Source organism: Hyaena hyaena, unplaced genomic scaffold, assembly GCF_003009895.1.
Source record: "Hyaena hyaena isolate Hyena2069 unplaced genomic scaffold, ASM300989v1 scaffold_742, whole genome shotgun sequence".
Taxonomy (NCBI): Eukaryota; Metazoa; Chordata; class Mammalia; order Carnivora; family Hyaenidae; genus Hyaena; species Hyaena hyaena.
The window spans coordinates 1-20,927 of record NW_024081370.1 but is presented as its reverse complement, the minus strand read 5'-3'; positions in this window follow the sequence as shown (position 1 = coordinate 20,927).

Sequence of the window (20,927 nt, the reverse complement as noted above, 5' to 3'; positions counted from 1 at the left end):
TTGTGATCACTTGCCTAAAAATACCAAAGCAGCACGCAGTTACTCAAATTCTTTGTGGGAAAAAAAAAAAAACATACTCATAATTCAACGGCATTAATGACTGCTAGTATTTACTGGGCACTTAGTGGGCACTATTCTAAATATTAATTGTTAACTCTAATTGCCAGAATAACCCTATGCAGGTATGACTTTAATCCCATTTAACAGATGATGAAACAGGCATAGAAAAGTAGCTTGTGCAACTTCACACAGCTAATAGCAAGCAGAGCTGAGGTAGAAGAACTACACAGGCTACTTTTCTGTCCCGAGCATTTCCCAATGCTCCTCCTCCACTCTTTCATTACCCCAGAGCAGCAGAATCCCACTGAGAAATATAAACAAATAACATATAGGGGAAAATATAAGTATAGTTTCTAAAATGTAGTCTCCTCACTGCCTGGTGGTAACAAATTATAAACGGACAGTTCTATTGAAAGTAATCAAGTTCAGGAAGTAACTGAATCTTAGCTCCTTCCTCAATCTCAGTGAAAAGCCTGAGGTTGCCAGTGGCACTATGTTTCCCCTAATATGAGACAGATTAAGGTTTTAACAGAGCAAGGATAAAGAAGTGAGTGTGTAATCTGCAGAAAGTAAGACAAATTATGAAAGCATTAGCCAATCTTCTGATAAAAAGCGGAATCTCTGGTTGGTGGAAGAGATGAGGTAAAGGGGTAGAGGATGCTAGTGTAATGCACACCCTTACACTACCAGGATCCCACCCTACAGCCTTTGCATGAACAAATGAAAAGCAGAAGTTTTGACATTGTCCTTTTTAGGACATTGGCTCAACAAATACCTATTTCAAACTCATAACATGCTAGGCATTGCTGATATACTGGTCAACTAGAAAGATAGTTTCTTGTCCCCGAGGACCTGATAGAGAGAAATAATTGCCAATTAATTATAATGTTAATGAATGTGGCAACCCCTGAGAACAATGTGACTCATAAGATGTAGTTTTGGAGAAAACCTGTACACAAAACTATATAATGATTAATAAATGATTGGTACAGCTCTCAGAGAATACCCATTGTACTGTCTCTCGGGGAAAGCTGGGAAAGCGATTGATTTATGACCAGGGAGCCAGGCAGCCAGGAAGCCTGGCCCGCCCTGGGCTGAACGCTGCCTGCTTCTTTTGTGTAGACTTCTCTGCTTCCTCAGAGACCACCTGTTCAGATGAAACTTATTGATTATGCCTGATCACCCATACCGTACCTGCCAGAGCAAGTTCTGTTTTTCTCATGAAATTGAGGACACAAAGAAGCATAGATTATTATGGGAGCTCATAATAGGAAAACTAACCTTGCTTAGTCAAACAAAACATAAAGAGGCATTTAAGACAAGGCCTCAGGGATGGGCAGGCTTCAGCTTTTCTATGTGGGGATGATGGGCAGAAGTTGAAGAAGAGAATTTTAGGCAGAGGAAAAAGAAACATAACCTTGATGGCTAAATTATGCTTTAAAATGTCAGTCTATCTTCTTCCATCCAGAACCAGGTAAGGATTGAAGAAAGCAGTACAATTATATTAGCTATCGTGTGCTTCTAATGTGCCTCCAAACTGCTAAGCTCTTCATATTTGATACCTTATTTAATCCAAGCAGCAGCCCTATAAGGAAAGTGCTATCTTTCCTTTCATTTTACACAGGAGAAAATGAAAGAACAAAGAGTTTATACTGCATATAAACCTAAAGTCAGGAATTCAAATATAGACCTCCCCAGCCCACATCCTAAACTCTTTCCACAAGACCTATGCACGTTTGTTAATGGGAAACAAACAAACGAAAAGATCCTACTCAGTATAAGCAGAAAAAAATATCCTGATGAAGAGGAATGAGGGAAGAAATGCTCCTGTCTCTCTATTTATAATCCATCTATATCCTCAAAAACACACTGCCGGAGTCTATTTGCCTGTTTAAAGAAAAATATGTGGAGATTATTAAAGAATCAATACCAGGAGGCACCACTGCGCAGCCCATTACAGATGACCAAGATTTGCTCAGATTCTGCCTCTTCTGTTCTAGTGGGTTCTCATCTCTCAAAACCTAATGTACTCCATTTCCAACAGAAAGGACATTTTTCCAAGGCGAAATTGAAGGTGATCCTTCTCAAAATACAAAACATTTCACACAGAAAATGTCTAGCTTTCTCTTGAGTCTTGTTATATCATTGCCTCGATAGTCCTATTGTACAAGATAGTTTGCTTAAAGCCCAAAGGTTTTTTTTTTTAATGTTTACAAAAATAAAGAAGAAAAAAGAAAAAGGAATATTATAGAGGAAAGAGTTTCACAAAGATGAAAATAAGTCAAACACAATAACATATCACTAAATTTCAAGGAAAATAAAGCTTTAAAATTCAATAAAAAATTATCATCAGATAGGGGCACCTGTCTGGCTCAGTTGGTTGAGCATTTGACTTCGCCTCAGGTCATGATCTCAAGGTTTTTTGCATTTGAACCCCACATAGGGCTCTGTGCTGGCAGCTCAGAGCTTGGAGCCTGCTTCAGATTCTGTGTCTCCCTCTCTCTCTGACCCTCCCCTGCTCATGCTGTCTCTCCAAAATAAATAAACATTAAAAAATAAAAAATATATATCATCAGATAATCATGCTATCAGAACACTTAACTTCTCTCATATTACCCAAGGAGACCGGACTGATGATTCTCAGAATGAACCATTCAAAGAAAAAAAGCCCATAATTTCACTCACCTTAAGAGTTGTCAACGTTGTGTTTTAAAACTCATTTCAATCATATAAGAAAAAGGCATTCTCTGCATCTTTTAGTGAGTCAAAAGAAAGATAAAACGAATCAATACATGTTTTTCAAACCAAAAAAATGTATGTTTTCATTACTGAGAGAATTAAAAAAAAATTCTTCTAACAGCAATAGTGACATTAAACTGCAACACCTCTCTTTCATTTAGTGGTAAAAAAATCTTTTCTTATTATAGTATATAAAATGTTGTTTTCTTATATAGATATAAAATGCTTAGAAGGTTCTTTATTTCCTTTTTACTAAGTCTTCATAATAATCTCCCTGGGAGTTCTAAACTCTTTGGAAACTACAGAGATTTTAATTGGTGCTTAAAATTCTCTTAAAATTATAAATTTCACTTAATTGCCATATATGGCCTTCCCCTTAAATATTAATGGCTCTTCAACAAGTCATACCTATAAATAAAATCAGACTTTAAAAGCCCTCTCTAATAGGGGAATGAAAGTCTGGTAGATTTTGTTTACCTGCCACAACTGAAAACCAGTATAGAGCTGAGGAAATGTCATTTTGTTCTGGGGAGTATAAACAAACAAAACAGAAAGGGGATGTGTGCCTTCGGCAGTCCCTGCTAAGAAACAGTGCAAAGAAGGAGAGAACAAGGTCAGACAACCCTGTATCCAGTTCAGAAGCCGGGAAAAGGCCAATAGTTGTCATTAGAAGGGTAGACTGATCTAAGAGTTGAGGGAGAGAGGACAAGAGCTTGTCCAGTCCTCATTTGACAGATACAGAAACAGAAAGAATGGAAGGCCACATTTATGCAACTAGGCAGATGAACATAAACATCAAGCAATTCACTCTTCTCAAAGCCTCTTATGTTTTTATCCCATGGGTAACATCACACCAAATTTATAGATAAAACTAAAACAAGGACACCAAATGATTTCACTGAGACCTCACAAGCAAATGAGTGGAATAACTAACACTAAAACTTGAGGCCAGTGCTGTACATCAAGCTTTCTAAATATGGTCTTAAGTTATACAACACACATTTATTGAACACTATTTATCTATTCATTGATCCATCCATCCATCTATCCATCCATCCTGTGCTAGGTTTCAGACAAAGAGAGCTCCTATGTATAACATGTTCCTTAAGGGTATTTGCATCATAAAGAAGATTTTGATCTTCAATATCCGTGTGGCCAATATTATTTACAGGGGTCCATGAGTCGTGGATTATTCAATATCCAAAAGGGGGAGGGGAGCCACAATTTAAATTCCCCAAATATAATATTTTCTGAAAATAAATTGGAAACATTTTTTTTTACTCTAGCAAGAAGAATTCAATAAAAGCAAATACATGAATCATAGACTTTGACCAAAAATGGATAGGAGGCTAATTAATCTATTAAGTGGCTTACATTCAGGTAACACAGTAAGACACTTTCTATTCTCCTGGACAAGCAAGCATCAAGCAAGTCAGATTTAGTGTTGTCTGTTTTATTTTGGTCAAACCTGACTCCATCATTAATTTCTAATAATTTCCATGATCTCTCACTTCCTAGTTAACCATGAGGGATCATTTCAAGTAACCACATATCTCAGGCTCATTTGTACCGATCAATCACTCAATAAACATGAATGTGCCTTTTCTCTATCATATCTTCCACTTAACAGATTTCTGTATCTTTTAATTCTATCAGTTCCATGTGTAGTCAAGTCATAAATCATGGCAAAAAATATTCATCTTTTTTCTTGTCTTCACATTTCTCCCATACACTACTACTTTTGTTACTCTGCCATTACATGGTGAAATTAGGGATGGGCAAAATATGTGTGAAAATATATAAAAGAGGTTTTGTACTGATCCTTACGAAAACAAAGACTCTGAAACTGGAGTTCCAGTGATTGAGAGTACATCTTACTGTAACTTTCAGTGGAAATAACCAAAATAAAGACTTAGGAGATAGAGCTTATGAAATTTTCAGAAATAGTGAGATCTTTAAAGTAATACAGACCAAATAGTTTGAACTTTATGCAAACAAAATTAAAGAACTAAAAATTAAATTTTCATATAATAAAAAGATTTTAAATGAAAGTTAATTTCCCCTCTTTCTCTCATGTTCTTTTTCTCCTACTACTCTGATACCTAGTTTTAATTCTAAATTTATTCTATTTATAATTTATAAATGGAAACACACCTCACTGAACACACCCCTTTGTCCTCCTACTGCATTTTTTACATCTCATTCAGCAAAACTTCGAAAAGCAAGTGTCCCTATTCACCAGCTCTTCATTCTTATCTCTCATGCGTTCAATGCCTTTTAATCAGGCTTTTATCCCCATCATTCAACAAAAGCAAGTGACACCCATGTTACCAAAATCAGTAACTACCTCTTCCTCTTTTTCTAATTAATTCATAAATTTTTAAAAATTAACACTTTGCTTTTTTAGACAATGTTAGGTTCACAGCAAAGTTGGGGGGAACATTGAATTGTTTCCCATATACATCCTATTCCCACACATGTCTGACCATTCCTATTATGAACATCTCACGCCAGAATGGTATATTTATGATGAATGAACCAACACTGACACATCATAATCACCCAAAGGCCATAGTTTACATAGTTTATATTATGGTTTATTCTTGATGTTGTATATTCTATGGGTCTAGACAAATATATAGTGATGTATCCACCACTATCGTACCACAGGGTATATTATCACTGTGCTAAAGATCTTCTGTGTTCTGTCTAGTCATCCCTCTCCCTCCAACCCCCAGCAACCACCGATCTCTTTGCTATCTCCACAGTTTTGCTTTTTTCAGAATATCACACGTTGGAATCATACAGTATGTAGACTTTTCACTGGCTTCTTTCACAAGTATGCATTTGAGATTCTCCATGTGTTTTCGTGACTTGGTAGTTTATTTCTTTTTAGCACCGGCATTTCCCTGTTGTTCTTGTTCCAGATTCTGACCATTCTAATAGGTATTGTAGTGGCATTTCATTGTTGTTTAATTTCCATGTCTCTCATAACATATGATGTGGATATCTTCTCACATGCTTGTTTGTCATTGTTATGTCTTCTTTGATGAGGTGTCTGTTAAGGTCTTTGGCCCATTTTTAAATCAGATTCTTATTGCTGAGTTTTAAAAGGTTTTTATTCTGGATAAGAGTCCTTTATCAAATGTCTTTAGCAAATATTTTCTCCCAGCCTGTTACTTGTCTTTTCATTCTCTTGACAGTGTCTCACAGAGGAAAGGGGGTTTTTTTGTTTGTTTGTTGTTTGTTTGTTTTCATTAAATCCAGGTTATCAATTCTTTCTCTCATAGATCTTGCTCTTGATAACCCAGGTCATCTAAGTCTACCCTTTTCTTACTCCGTCCCTTAACCGCATATAATACAGTTGACTAGTTGCTCATGCCCTCTTTCTTGAAGTGCTCCCTTTTCTCTGCTTCCTTGACACCACACTCAACTGTCACAATCATTACTCTCTCTAGTCACTTTGCTCACTACATCTCTTTCGTATTAGCTATAAATGTTGGAGTGTATCTGTGTTCACCTCTAACTTTCCTCTCATCTCGTCCCATGACTTTATATCTCATTTTTATTCCTGTTATTTCTACATGTGTATCTTGCTCCCCAACCTCTATGTTGAGCTCCAGAATACGAAAACCAGCTGCATACCTGACTCCTCTGCATGGATATCCAGTAATCATGTAAATGTTTACATTAGATTTATAGAACTTCTAGATCCTTTCCTACTCAGTCAGCTGTATCTCAATAAATGAAAAATCATTTCAGTGAATGAAAAGCCATTCAGTGGCTTAAACCAATAACTAAAAAGTCCTTCTTGATTTTTCCCTTTTCCTCATATCCATCCAATCTATAGAATCCTAAAATTCTATATAATCCTATAATTATCAAAAGTAGTTTGATAATTCTACATCTAAAATCTCTCCTGAATCCATCTACTTTTTTTCATTTGCAATGCTGATACTCTAGTTTTGCCACCATAATCTCTTTATTGACTTACTGTGATAATTTCCAAACTTCTTCCTGTGTCCCTCCCTGTAGTCCATTATCCACACAATAGCCTAAGTGATCTCATAAAATGTAAACCAGATCAGCTTAGACCTTTTTTTCCCCTCTGCTTAAACTTCCCATGGTTTCCTTTTGTAATAGAATAAAATCCAAACCCTTTAATATGGCTCACAAGGCCCTTTATCATTTAAATCCTGCCTCCTTCCTGGATCCTGAAATTCTTCCCTCCTTGTCACTGTACTTCTGACTCACCATGATACAGTTATCTTTATTTTATTTCCTTAGACATGTCCAACCTCAATCCTGTTTTAGTTTCTTAATTCTCGCCTTTTCTTCCACCAGAAATGCTCTGAACTAGATTTTCACACAGCTGCTTGTTATTAAACTCTGATTTCAAAAATAAGCTCCTCAGAGAAGGCTCTCCTGATCACCCAACTCACCCAGGACCACATTCTCTTTTGCCTAACTTTCGTTTTCTTCATAGCCCTGGCAACAATCCAACATTATCTTAATTAGTGCTATTGTTATTGTTCATTATCTGTCTCTATGTCTATACCAGAAAGTGAGTTCCAGGAGGACAAATACCTCACATGACTTGTCTTATTATGGCTGTTTCTTCAGCTTTGGGAAGAGTTTGGCATATTATGGGGACTCAATACATTTTTTAAAACAACTGAATTAATTCACTCAATAGACAAATTGATAAAGGGCCATAAAGATTATTATGATCCTTGAGTTTGTAGTTAATCGGATCTAGTCAGATTGCACAGGGTCATAAATCAAAGCATCTGAAAGATCTTTATGTCTGTTTGCACACAGAATTGATTTTTTTTATAGAATTTAAGGCCTTAATTACACTGTGAGACAATAGATTCTGGAAGATTGTATTTACTTGATTTTGCAAATGAGCATATTGACATATATAGAGAGAATAGTCAATTCTTTAATGAAGTCATATGTCTAAAGTGCTAACTTAATGTTGCACTACTATGCTTTTTCTAAAAATGTTGCCATCTTCCACCAAAATGACAGCCAGCCCAGTGCAACATCCAGGAACTATAATCAACAGCTAAATTAGTGATACAGAAGGTAGTCCAGGACTGCAGGCTAAATTAGAATAAAGTATATTTTTATTTCTAAAACACTGCTTTGGTTTTATTATTCCATGCTCTTCAACCTATGGTACCACCATGCATTGCACTAGCTTTCAATGGCTGAACCAATTCTGAACTGTGATTAAGTGTTTTACATATTTTTTTAATCTTTTTTTTCTCACTAGGACACATATAGAAAAAATTCTTACTGTTCTTTACATATCCTGGAGCATGCTATATAAGTTGATCACCTTAGGAACAATGCAGTGAGTATTAGCATTTGGAAATACATTATCTGCCTTTGAGACTTATTAATCATGGTGGCACTGGTGCTTGCTAGGAACTGCAAACATTTGGGGGGGAGGGAGGGAGGTAGTTCAAGAGAATTAGTTATATCACAGGGAGAAAACAGAATGTGCTTCATTGCCCTCACTTGAAAATGTTGAGAAAGTGACATCTGGTGCTTACCCCCAGGAGCAGTAATCCCAGGATGTTAAACCACTGCATAGTTTATTAGTGTTGAGATCACCAAGACAGACATGACTCACACAGGCCATGGTTGGGACACCACTTTTCTTGCATAGAGAAAAGGCAGAGCAAAATCAACTTTAATAGTGAGCATCAGTGCCCCATGGACAGCAGATCTCATTCATAGCTGATGTAAGGAGAAGCATGTATCCTTCTTGTCCTGCACCTAAATGGCCCCTTTCCTCCTCATCATAACAGAGATAGCAACCGTATCAGCACACACTTAAGCCAAGCAGAAAAGCACACATCAGGCCCAGACCAGAGAAAGATGATTCCAAAGAGAAATGTCTAGCCTAGGCTGGAAAGGCTCTTGATCTTTCTTAAAGGAAATGCTCCATGCCTAGGACCACTCCTATGCAGCTATGTAGGGATTGAAAGACTGTACTCATAAGTTTCCAATAGAAAACATAATGACCATCCTCAGTGCTGTTTTATAATAACTGAGGACCAGATAACTAACTTCAGCTTCTCTCTCAAACTCTACCCCCATACAACTTTTCCCCTACTATTCCTTTCCTTTACCATTTAGAAAGCAATAACACCTTCCTATAAATCTGGTCCTTAGGAGGAGGGTTGATATAGCTATGGAAAAAATATATTGGATTTATGTTTTAAAATATGTTTCATGGGGTGCCTCGGTGGCTCAGTCGGTTAAGCATCCGACTTTGGCTCAGGTCATGATCTCAAGGTTCGTGGGTTCAAGCCCTGCATCGGGCTCTGTGCAGACAGCTAGCTCAGAGCCTGGAGCCTGTTTCAGATTCTGTACCTCCCTCTCTCTCTGACCCTCCCCTGCTCATGCTGTCTCTCTCTCTCTCTCAGAAATAAATAAAACATTAAAACAATTTTAAATATGTTCTTCAGAGCTATACCAAAGAAAATAGTCTTGAATGGCAAACTATATTTAGTCTGTGCAAGCCACAGACTTTTCCGGTTAAAGCAGAAAAGTCATTTTACTTGTTACATTTTTGACCCTTGGTTTTAAATATGGAGATAAAAACACTAAAAGCAGTAGGACTTAAGTAGAACTCTCTAAAAATAAGTGTATTCATTTCAGTAATTCTCACTGCTATAACAAACTCCAAATCTATGTAGCTTTAAGTCCACAGAAGTTTATCATTCGATCAAGGTATTTCTTGACTGTACAAAAGTACAATCAAGGTTGATAGCTGATGGTGCCTTTAGGAGCAGCAATGCTCTCTGTAGTCATTCATGGATACTGGGCTGATAGAGGATTTGTCTTTGTAAGATAGGTGTTTTAATATCAGTATGAGTGTTGGCATCTGACCAAGAGAAGGGGGAAGAAAGTGTTGAGATTGAACACTTGTTCCTTTACGGCCTTAAGGGTCTGGAAAGAAAATAAATGTCTCCCATTTACTTTTCTACAGGAATCAGTCTCATGTCCCTATCGAGATGCAAGGGGTGTTAGTAAGTGGCAATTTCCATGGAGCTGTTCTATTCTTTTGAAATAGGAAGGCCACAAAATGAGTCAGTGTGGTTGTTTCCTAGAAAAGCAAACAACCCTGTTGCTGTTAATTCTTAATATTGAAACTTCAATAGGAAAGGCCAGGAGAAGCTGATATGTTTAGGGTTCAGAGAACAAAGGGTGTTTGTGTCCAACTTGCTACATGGCTCTCAGAGCGATATAATCTCATGGAACACTCAGTGTTAATGTGAGTAGCATCAGTGGAGTTGAAACGGTGGTAAAGTATTTCTAATCAGATATACATCTTGAATACCCATCCCCAAACTATCAGAGGTCTACAAAGGTGTGGAAGAGGATCTAAAAGCAGCTTGTCCTACTCCACATTGCTGTAAGATGGGCCAGAAAGGCTTTCCAGTTATGGAAAGAAAAACACAGAGTAAAGAGCAGGGGTCGAATGACTGGTGAATGGGGTTCAGCAGACATTGGAGCAGGTTGAAGCAGGGATGGATGCTGACAATCAAAGGCATGTTTGCGTTGGTAGGGTAGGGTTAGGTTTTCTTCTTCTGAATAAAGAGGTCAGTAAAATAAAGGTACAGAAAAATTAATAACATCATTTGATTTCACAGTAGTGTGGTGTCTCAAAATACATGTCTGATATATTTAGAAATGGAATATTGCTGCATCTGTAGCCATCTCAGAAACTCTGGAATTTTAATAATTTTCACCAATGATACTTGACAACTAGAAAAGTATATAGCTTGGAGTGCCTGGGTGGCTCAGTCAGTTAAGCATTCCAGGGTTGTGGGATCAAGCCCTGCATTGGGCTCTGCACTTAGCATGGAGCCTGCATCAGATTCTCATTCTCATTCTCATTCTCTCTCTTTCTCTCTCTCTCTCCCCCCACACCCCCATCTCTCTCTCCCTCTCTCCATCCCCCCACCTTCCCTGCTTGTGCTCTCTTTGAAATAAAACAAAATAAAATTTAAAAAATAAAGAAAAGCATATGGCTTTAGATTTATCCTTCCATTTTAGAATTTTATTTAGTAAGATATTTTAGTCATTAAATCAACATTAGATTATAGTATAATCAAGTTGAGGCTTATATATTTGAGATGGTTTTCCTCTTCCATAACATCTTAATACATTTGGTGTTTTTCTTCTAATTGGCAGCCAAGTACTCTTCCCACTAAATATTTTTCTTAGCTGATTATGAAAGAACTTTTCTCTCATGATTGGTAACCATGTCAGCCTCTCATTCAACTGCAGTGTCAAGGGCTCTCAAAGATATCTCTCCGTTTTGTGGTGCCCCAGCCTTTCTCAGTTGCTTTTGAGAGAGCTTATGTCTCCCTTTCTACCTCCAAGTGGACTTTTGGATCTATCCATGACATTGCCTTTCTCTTTCTTTTTCTCTTGAAGTTGCCTCCAAACGGTTGTCTCTGAGGTATTCCCATAGCACTATCAAAGCATACACTTTCAAGAATTGTTTGTTTTGTTTATAAATACATAAGACCCTCATATATAGACCCTTCAAAGTTGATGAAAATATGTACAGAAGGTTTTCCATGGTGGCAAAATACATAGGAACTTAATTAATTCTAAACAGATTCACTCAAGTTAATATCCACACAGTCTCCTCCACATAATATCCCATTCCATTTGTGTACATTGAAAACTTTGGGTCTTTTCTCTGACCAGAGCGATCTTCATTATCCCTTCCAGACCTTAGTTTCCTCAACACCAAGCCTTCCTATCCCCAGGGATAGATCAGTTTCACTCCAAAACTGATTTTTCAGAAAATTTTATTGTACTTATAAGAAGCGTCATTTAATTAACTTTATCATTTCCCTGGGAATTAGCTTTAAATCCTTACTAAAGATCCTTGAGGGCAAGAGCATTTTATAGATTATTTTTAATACACCAAAACAGTTGGTAGTGTGCTAAGTTCTTAACATCTTTCAGACTAATCAAGCTAAACAAAAAAGTGAAATTGAGTGTGACTACAGTTAGGTTGTTACTATGGCTCTTTTTGAAGAATAAGGATGGATTTGTGAAATAGGAACGTATAACTCATCAATACAATTATAACATTTCAAGCTTTTATGCAGAAAAATAGTCCTGCTAAGCATAAACTGAAATAGTCTTAATATCTAATTATAAGTAAAAAAGTGTGATCTCAATTTTACTATTTTTCACTTTACAGTAAGTCTACTGTACAAAACAAATCAATGCAGCACTATATCTTTACTTCCTCTCTATAGAACTTGAAATTTTCAGTTTCTTACCATAAAAAGGATGTTTTCAGCCACAAATTAGTTTTTACATTTAGACTGTTGACAGTAACTTCATAGCACTTATTCAGGTGACCATTCCCCATGTAAAGGGGTCCATCTTCTAAGTTTTGTACTAAGTTCTAAATTTCGTTGAAAATGTCACTAAGACTTACTTGTTTCTCACAGATATTTTATGAGTTAGCTTCATTGTTTACCCTCATCATTGCTTCTGAACAAATTTCTGCCAGTGGTTACTTCAAAGGAATAAGCCCCTCTTCAAGGACAGATGGCATTGGCACCAACTCAGCCACCAACATGTTGATTCAAAAAGACTAAACTAATCAGTGTAAACACCTTCTCTTCTCTGAGATGTATGTAGTTAGAGAATAAAATTAGAATCAGACAGCATTAGGGATCATTTCTTTTTTTTTTAATTTTTTTTTTTAATGTTTTATTTATTTCTAGGAGAGAGAGAGACAGCGTGAGCAGGGGAGGGTCAGAGAGAGAGAGGGAGTCACAGACTGAAACGGCTCCAGGCTCTGAGCTGGCAGTCAGCACAGAGCCCGACGCGGGGCTCGAACCCACGAACCGCGAGATCATGACCTAAGCGAAAGTCGGACGCTTAACCGACTAAGCCACCCAGGCGCCCCAGGGATCATTTCATATTCAAGGTCAAAACTCATTTCTAACTCCTTGAAATTTGAAGAAAAACTGAAAGGAAAATTTACTTGTTCTTTAAGTATTGTGGGAAAAGAAGGGATAAAGTTCAAGACACTGAAACCAAGGAATTCAGGGCAAACTGGACTCCATCTTCAACTCTCATCTCTGTTTCTTGCTATATGTTGCCTTCATGTCCTCTTTGATCAGCTTACCACAAGAAAATGGATGTGGTTCACTTTGGTACCAAGTTGGAAAATTCTAATGAAGGGCTCTTATTGCCATTCCATGGATCAAATATTCACTTGTTGCTGATCAAAGGATGGCTGGGAGAGCTGCAGTGAGTGCCTGGCAGCACTCTCACAAACACATGGCTAGAGTTGGAATGGTTGTGAGTTTTATTTGACATAGCAAACAATAGATGATCACCATCAGAACTCACAAAAACTTGCAACCAGCAATAAAAGTGCATTTATATATTGACACTAATGATGAAATGGAAGTTTCACTTTGGTTTAGTACTCTAAAAGTTTATTACATAACTATTGAGTAGCACATTTTTATAATTATCTAACTCAAGGAACCAGGGATGAAAGACCACCTAAAATCTATAGAGTGTGATGGTTGCATCTTTTTTTAATGTTTTTTTTTTTTTAATTTATTTGTGAGAGAGAGAGCGCATGAGCAGTGGAGGGTCAGAGAGGGAGATATAGAATCTGAAGCAGGCTCCAGGCTATGAGCTAGCTGTCAGCACAGAACCTGACGTGGGACTCGAACCCATGAACTGTGAGATCATGACCTGAGGGGAAATCAGACGCTTAACCAACTGAGCCACCCAGGCGCCCCTTGTTGCATCTCTTAAGTGTTGTGTTTTCATGCTATAAAGTCATTGACGAGTAAAACAAAATCACTTAGAATTTGTCTATTAAAAAACTATTGAGCTGCATAAAGAATTCATATCCTTTGACAGAAAGATAATATTAAGCAAAAGTAGGTTTTCATATAGATAGCTATTTAGGAGATCAATAAAAATGATCCAATTTAAGTAAAAAGTTAGCCAAAAAATCTCAATATTCATATTGCAATCTTCACTGAAGGTTCATTTATTTCAAAATTATTTTTCTGTTAAGGCCAGAATATACTTTTATTCTGCACAATTAGAAGCAGATTATCTTAAAATATTAAAATAATAAAGAATCACTGAACAATATCTAAAAATGATTACTAATGTAAGGGAGTAAAGTATTTATCTACTTTAACACTATAATAGCTTCCTCTTTAGCCCTACCAGAGATTTATTTTTCCCCTGAGAATTTTCATCAGTGTTTTCTAGGTTGTCCTCTCATCAAACATCACATTATTCATGATTGTGGATTACACAGGATTTGCAAACATTTAATTTTAGAATGCAGTAGACGCCTTAATGAGCATTTTTTCCATAAAATGTTCTATGACCAACCTTCCTTTGGAGGATATATTCATTGAGAAATATTTCTGAGTTCTTAATATGTGAAAGCTTGTCCCAGCTGGAGATAGAGGAGTGAATATGAAATAGTCAATAAAGCCAAGCAGTGTTCAGAGAAATACCTGCTGAGACTCACTCTGCCTGAAAAAGTGAGGAACTCCCTAATCAGCAGTGAGCCCTCAGCTTGACTCACACTTATTTGGGGTCACCAGAGAGAAGACAAAAAAGCCCCTGCTGCCTGCCCTGGTCTGCTGCTTTGAGAGGTCTATGAATAGCGTGGCATTTGATAAAAAGTGTGGACAAATGAGTCCTATCATTCTCTCTGCACCATCAGATAAACAATGACCAAATCTCCCTTTGATTTATGGGGAACTCACATACTAACACAGGACAGGTAAGACATTACAATGAGAAGCTGGAATCTGGGGTGCCCCCCTCCCAATTTTGCCAGAGTTAGGATGTCTCTCTAGACTAGGGTCATCAGCTTTCCAATATTCTTTTTGAGAACTTATGCTGTGAAAAGCAAGTGTAGAAATGGAGCAGGACCTTGTGGGAATATTGAACTCGGATCTACCTATTTGCCTTTTTTCTCTTGTCTTTCATTTTCTTTTCTTTTCAAGATGAGAGACACTACAGCATGTTTACAGGATTAATGGAAATTATACAGAGAAAGAGATCATGCTGGTGAGGAAAGGGAAACCAGGAGGAGCAAATCTCTGAAAATCTAAGAAAGAAGGAAGGGCTCTGAAGCACAGGTGGGGGGGGGAGGGGTAGGATCCTGGGGGGATTCCTGAATAGGGAGGGCAGCAACAGGGCAGATGCTGGTGCAACTCTCAACATGGTGACGGGAGATAAGGAAAATCCTTTTCAATTGCTTCTATTTTTTTTTTTTTTTGGTGAAGTATAGGACAGCTGTATCATCTGCAAGACAGTGGGGAGGGTAGAGGTAAGTTTTAGAAGAGAGAAAGTATGAAATAATCCTCCAGGATAGGGTTTTTCAAATTTTCCAAAGCGATAGGCCATTTACTTTTAATTTCTTTTTTTTAAATTTTTTTATAGTTTATTTATTTTTTTTTTTTTGAGACAGAGAGAGACAGAGCATGAGTGGGGGAGGGGCAGAGAGAGAGGAAGACACAGAATGTGAAACAGGCTCCAGGCTCTGAGCTGTCAGCACAGAGCCTGATGCTGGGCTTGAACCCATGAACCATGAGATCTGACCTGAGCCGAAGTCGGACGCTTAACCAACTGAGCCACACAGGTGCCCCGATTTACTTTTAATTTCTCACCCACCATAGACAAATGCTTTTATAAAATAAATAAAAATGAAATATTAAAAAGGCAAAATACAAACAAAATATTTTTAACATTAGATTCAGGAGAGTTAAACTTACTCCTTGAAATTACTCTAACAGTTTGCAAATCCTTACTCTCAATGGTTAAAATACACTTGTCATGGACCACTAATAGTTTACAAAGGAGTAACAGTTTCTGGAAAACACTTTATGGAACACAGATCTGGGAGAGAGAGACTTGAAGCTTACTAGGAATGCATCGTAGAATTTTGTGCCAGTGTTACATAAATATCCAAGTTTTGTTATTATGACTTTAAAGCAAAACCAGGTATCCTGATGATGTGATTTTTCTGTACAAAGTTCAGCTATTTACAAACAGGAATAAGTTGGATGACTGGATTCAACAAGAGTTAGACTATTTCTGGTGGAGAACCTCGGAACTCAAAGGCTGATAGGGCTTTTGCAAGGGCCAAATAGACCATAGAATATAAATTGACCAAAGAGTGGAATGATCTGCAAAGAGGAATGTTAGTTAGGAAGTAAATTATGGGGTTAGTGGATCAGCAGCTTCACTATGAGGAATCGTATCATTGGAATCGGAGGATGCAGGTGTTGGGATGGAAAGTGAGATGTTTGAAATCACACTTTCAGAGCTTCTAGGAATAGCAATAGCTAAGAGACCATTTTAACAAGTAGCAGAAGAAGATTGGGATAAAATATCATTGGAGGGACTGGGATGCCAGCGTAGACAAAGGGTCTTCCTCATGGTGGTGACACCATCAAGAACGACAGTAAGAATGGGTTTGAGAAAGGGATTTGAGTTAAGAACTAAAGACTTTACTGAATGAAGGAAAATTCATGGAGAAAGGGAAGAGATTAACGAGTCCAACATGGTCACGAATATCAAGAGAATGGTGAAGTTTTGATAAGATAGAGTAGAACAAAATATCTGGAATTAGCAAGGTGAAGAAAAAAGAAAACAACTCCACTTCCTGACTACATATACCTGGAGTATGAAAACAAAACAAAACAGAACAAGTCTTCATTTTGCTGTCACAGCTCAGTCCTCAGAACCTTGTTAACCCACCATGGAGGGGTTTATATGTGCTCAGTTCCATGATCACAGCCAGCTAGACCCACACACCTCTCTCCCTTTTTTCGAAACAGAATCAGAGAGAAAGCAAAACATACTGCTGATATGTATCTTTATAAAGGCCAATGATATATGAGAGTATTCTCCTACAATGAAACATTTTGATAAAATGTTTGGATATTAACAGACTAGAAATATTTTCTATAAGTTGAATTCAGTAACAAAGTAACTCAACAAGATTAATCAATAAATTATGGTTGAAGTTTGAAACAGGAATTATATACGCACTCAAATAAAGGGTGTGTCCTAAATAAAGTGTGCTCATTCTGATAAAATAATAAGAAGAACCTTAACTATAACATTAGGTTTTTCTGTTTATAATTTTACAAATGTTTTTTTGGTAAAAGTAAAACATGATAAATATAATGACCTTTGTGTTATTATTTTAATCATCATTTCTCTCTCAAACTATAGAAATAAAATCAAATAATACACACATATAAAGATGTTACTGGAGCTTTATAAATGTACCTATAAAATTAACAATGATGAATCTCAAGTCCAATATAGAAAGTTAAAACAATTTTCCAGATATGGTTTGGAGAACAGTAGTTTCCTCCCATGTGACATGGGATAACAAAACATCAATCTTATAAGATACAATGAGATTCAAATGAGAAAGTTATTGTTATGTACTCAAAGTTTGTGTTCCCAACACCCTCAATTTCATATTCATATATCGCAAATGTGACATTATTTTTGGAGGTGGGGACTTTGGGAAGTAATTAGGTTTAGATGAGGTGCTGAGGGAAGGGCCCCCATGATGGGACTAGTAGCCTTAGAAGAAGACCAAAAGAGGTCTGAGCTCTCCTGCCCTCTCTTCCATGTAAGGGCACAGCCAAAAGGCAGCGATCTAAGATCAGAAGTCCTTCACTAGCAAATGAATCTGCCAGCACCTTAATTTTGGACTTCCCAGCCTCCAACACAACAGAAATCAAGGTCTGTTGTTTAAACCACCCAATCTATGGTATTTTGTTATGGCAGCCCAAGCAGATTAAGACAATCATTTAAAGAATGCAATGGGATGACTAGAATACTTTGGTCTATAAAATGTTACCATTGCATAAAGCTTCAAATTTTTATGGGATGCCTGGGTGACTCAGTCGGTTAAGCATCCGACTTCAGCTCAGGTAATGCTCTCACAGTTCGTGAGTTCGAGCCCCATGTCAGGTTCTGTGCTGACAGCTCAGAGCTCAGAGCCTGGAGCCTGTGTTGGATTTTGTGTCTCCCTCTCTGCCTTTCCCCTACTCACATTGTCTGTCTGTCTGTCTGTCTCTCTCTCAAATATAAATAAACATTTAAAAATTTTAAAAAACATTAAAAACTTTACAAAACACCATAAATCCAATTGCTTCCAAAATATAGTAATAATAGAGGGTTATTATACATGGGACATTGTTAGAATCATAATAAAGTAAAAATAATAATAACACTTGTAGTTACGTAGCAGTGACCAGATGCCAACCATTTAGATCACTTTACATGTATAAAAGTGTTTAATCTCATATAGCCCTGTGAAATGGCATTATGATTATCTTCATTTCATAGAAGAGGAAACTGAAGAACAGAGAGTTTCTAAGTGTTTTACATGTATTAAGTGTTTAACTTTGCTAACTATAATAAGAGACAGGTAATACTACTGTCCTCAGTTTACAGATGAGGAAAGTGAGACAGTGTGAATAAAACTGGTCCATGTTTTTCAGTAAATAAATGGTGGAGTTGGAATTTGAACTCATACCATCTGGCTCAGACCTATGTATCTAATTATTACACCATATTATCAAAGGGTCATGGTCTGTCCAAATCTCTTAGAAACAAGGTGGTGTTAATACTCCTATGGAAAATGGGCAATGAACTTGAACCAATAATTCAGAGTGCACATGTCTCCTCTCTTCTTTGACATGCTCATTTTACCTATAATTGATGGCCTGGATAGCTTTTTGTGCAAAAGTCTATCCCATTAAAAGTACAGTAATTTTGGTAAAAATAGTAACCTCTAAGGTGGACAAAAGTATTAAATGGAGTATTAAAAACCTCAGACTGCTTATCAAATGGAAATTTTAATTTTTTAGAAACACAAACCATTATTCTTTTAAAATTATTTTAAAAATTATTGCTTTAAATCATTGTTTATTGTATAAACTCATTTCAATCACTTGAACATGACTGAAAATCATTCTGTAGGTCACTGTTTAAAAACAACTGAAATGGAGAAGTTAGCAAAAAATAGATAAATGACTTTGGAAGCAAAAAAACACAAAAACACATGGAAATAGATTACCCAGACAATCAGCTTCTGAAAAATTGATTCTGACATCTTTAGGCTGTAGTGGTAGCTCACAACTGGAATAGATCACTGAAACACCTTGGAAATACATATATATATTATCTTTGTGCATATTCAAAGCTGTATGGAAATAATATTTATTTGGTGTTTTACTCACAAGTGGTAACTTTAGATTGCTGAATAATTGTATATATTTTTCTATGATAAAAAAAATTTGGAGTTTTGATCGTTTACTTGCCTGACATGTAAAAACTGTTTCTCTTTTACATTTTATGCATAGCCACTCAGTTTCTCTGATAACAGTGTTCTGGCTTTGTCTTTTTCACAGAAATGTCTATTGTCTATAATTCATAACACAACTATTTCATTTTCTTACTTTATATTTGGTTAGAAATTAGCTAATATTTCAACAGTTATAAATACCTCTCCTCGAATTTCCGAACTTTCTAATTGACTTTTACTTTAGATTTCATATTGTCTTTTGAGGATCAAGAATAAAAAAGAGAATCACTGAATACTGAACTGAATTTAGTGTTACAACATAGTTAGAAATATTTCACAAGATTATTCACTAAAGTGTATTATTCAGTCTAAGGTATACGGACATTTATTAAGACACTATTTTCAAAGTGAAACATGATTAAGTTGGTACTGAGACATTCACATAAAGTTACCTCATTTGGGAACCCCAAACAAAAATTCTATTGAGAGGATTGTTTGAATAATATGTTTAGCCTCTACTTCAGAGTTAATAGCTAGTTCTTAATACCAACAATTGACTAATAACCCATTACACTGATATTCATGTTCCTTTCAAAAATCAATAGAAAAAAACACATTGTTTTATAAATTGGTACTTTTATAATTAACTGTCAATGAAAAAGGTCATTTTCTATAAAGAGTCTATAAAGTTCTAAGAGTTACATTAAAAACCCCTAGGAAATTATCTTCCTTCTTTTCGACTAATTCCATTTTTAAAAATTGAGAACTACTACTTATATATCACAGTGAGCATTTTCTTCTCATTTCTCTGAACAGTTGGAGAAAAGCTAACATTTTATACTCCCCAAATTATACTCTTTGCTCTTTAAAATATATTTATCTTCCTCTTGGTTAGAAAATTTTACAGCTACCTTCTTTTAAAAGTATTTATTATAAAGATTTTATCTCATTAGAGTTATGCTATATTCTTTATTTTAAAATACCAAGTATTCATATTTCTGTTTATTTTTATTTGTTTTTAATGTTTATTTATTTTTGAGAGAGAATCAGAGTATGATCAGGGGACAGAATCCAAAGCAGGCTCCAGGCTCTGAGCTGTCAGCACAGAGCCTGATATGGGGGGTCAATCTCGTGAACTGAGAGATCATGACCTGAGCTGAAGTCAGATCCTTAACCAACTGAGCCACCAAGGCATCCCTGAGTATTTCTAAATTATGTTTTTAACTCTTTTCAATTATATTTCTATGCTCTAATGGAATAAGAACACAATTCCAAGTCCCTGATAATATGTGTTGCTGTAAATTCACTTAGTACATCATATTCACCTGCTTTCACCGCCTTCTTCAGTCACTAATCCTATAACTATAGTGACTTTCCTTCCAAAAGTTGCCTATAAATCACTATATATGTATACGTATATATATATATATATATATATGTATGTATGTATGTATAAATTGCACAAACTGTTGTATGACTCTACTGACTCTATAGTACCATAAACTAGGTTTTTGAAAATTATTTACATTATCAATTAAATTACAGGCCCTTTTAATTATCCTATGTGTACCTTGAATTCACTTAAGTAGAATATAGAAACAACATCCAAACATCTCCATTTACCTATTTTTTTTTGTTTTTTTTTTTTGTTTGTTTTTTTACAAATAGTTTATGGTCAAATTAGTTTCCACATAACACCCAGTGCTCATCCCCACAAGTGCCCTCCTCCATGCCC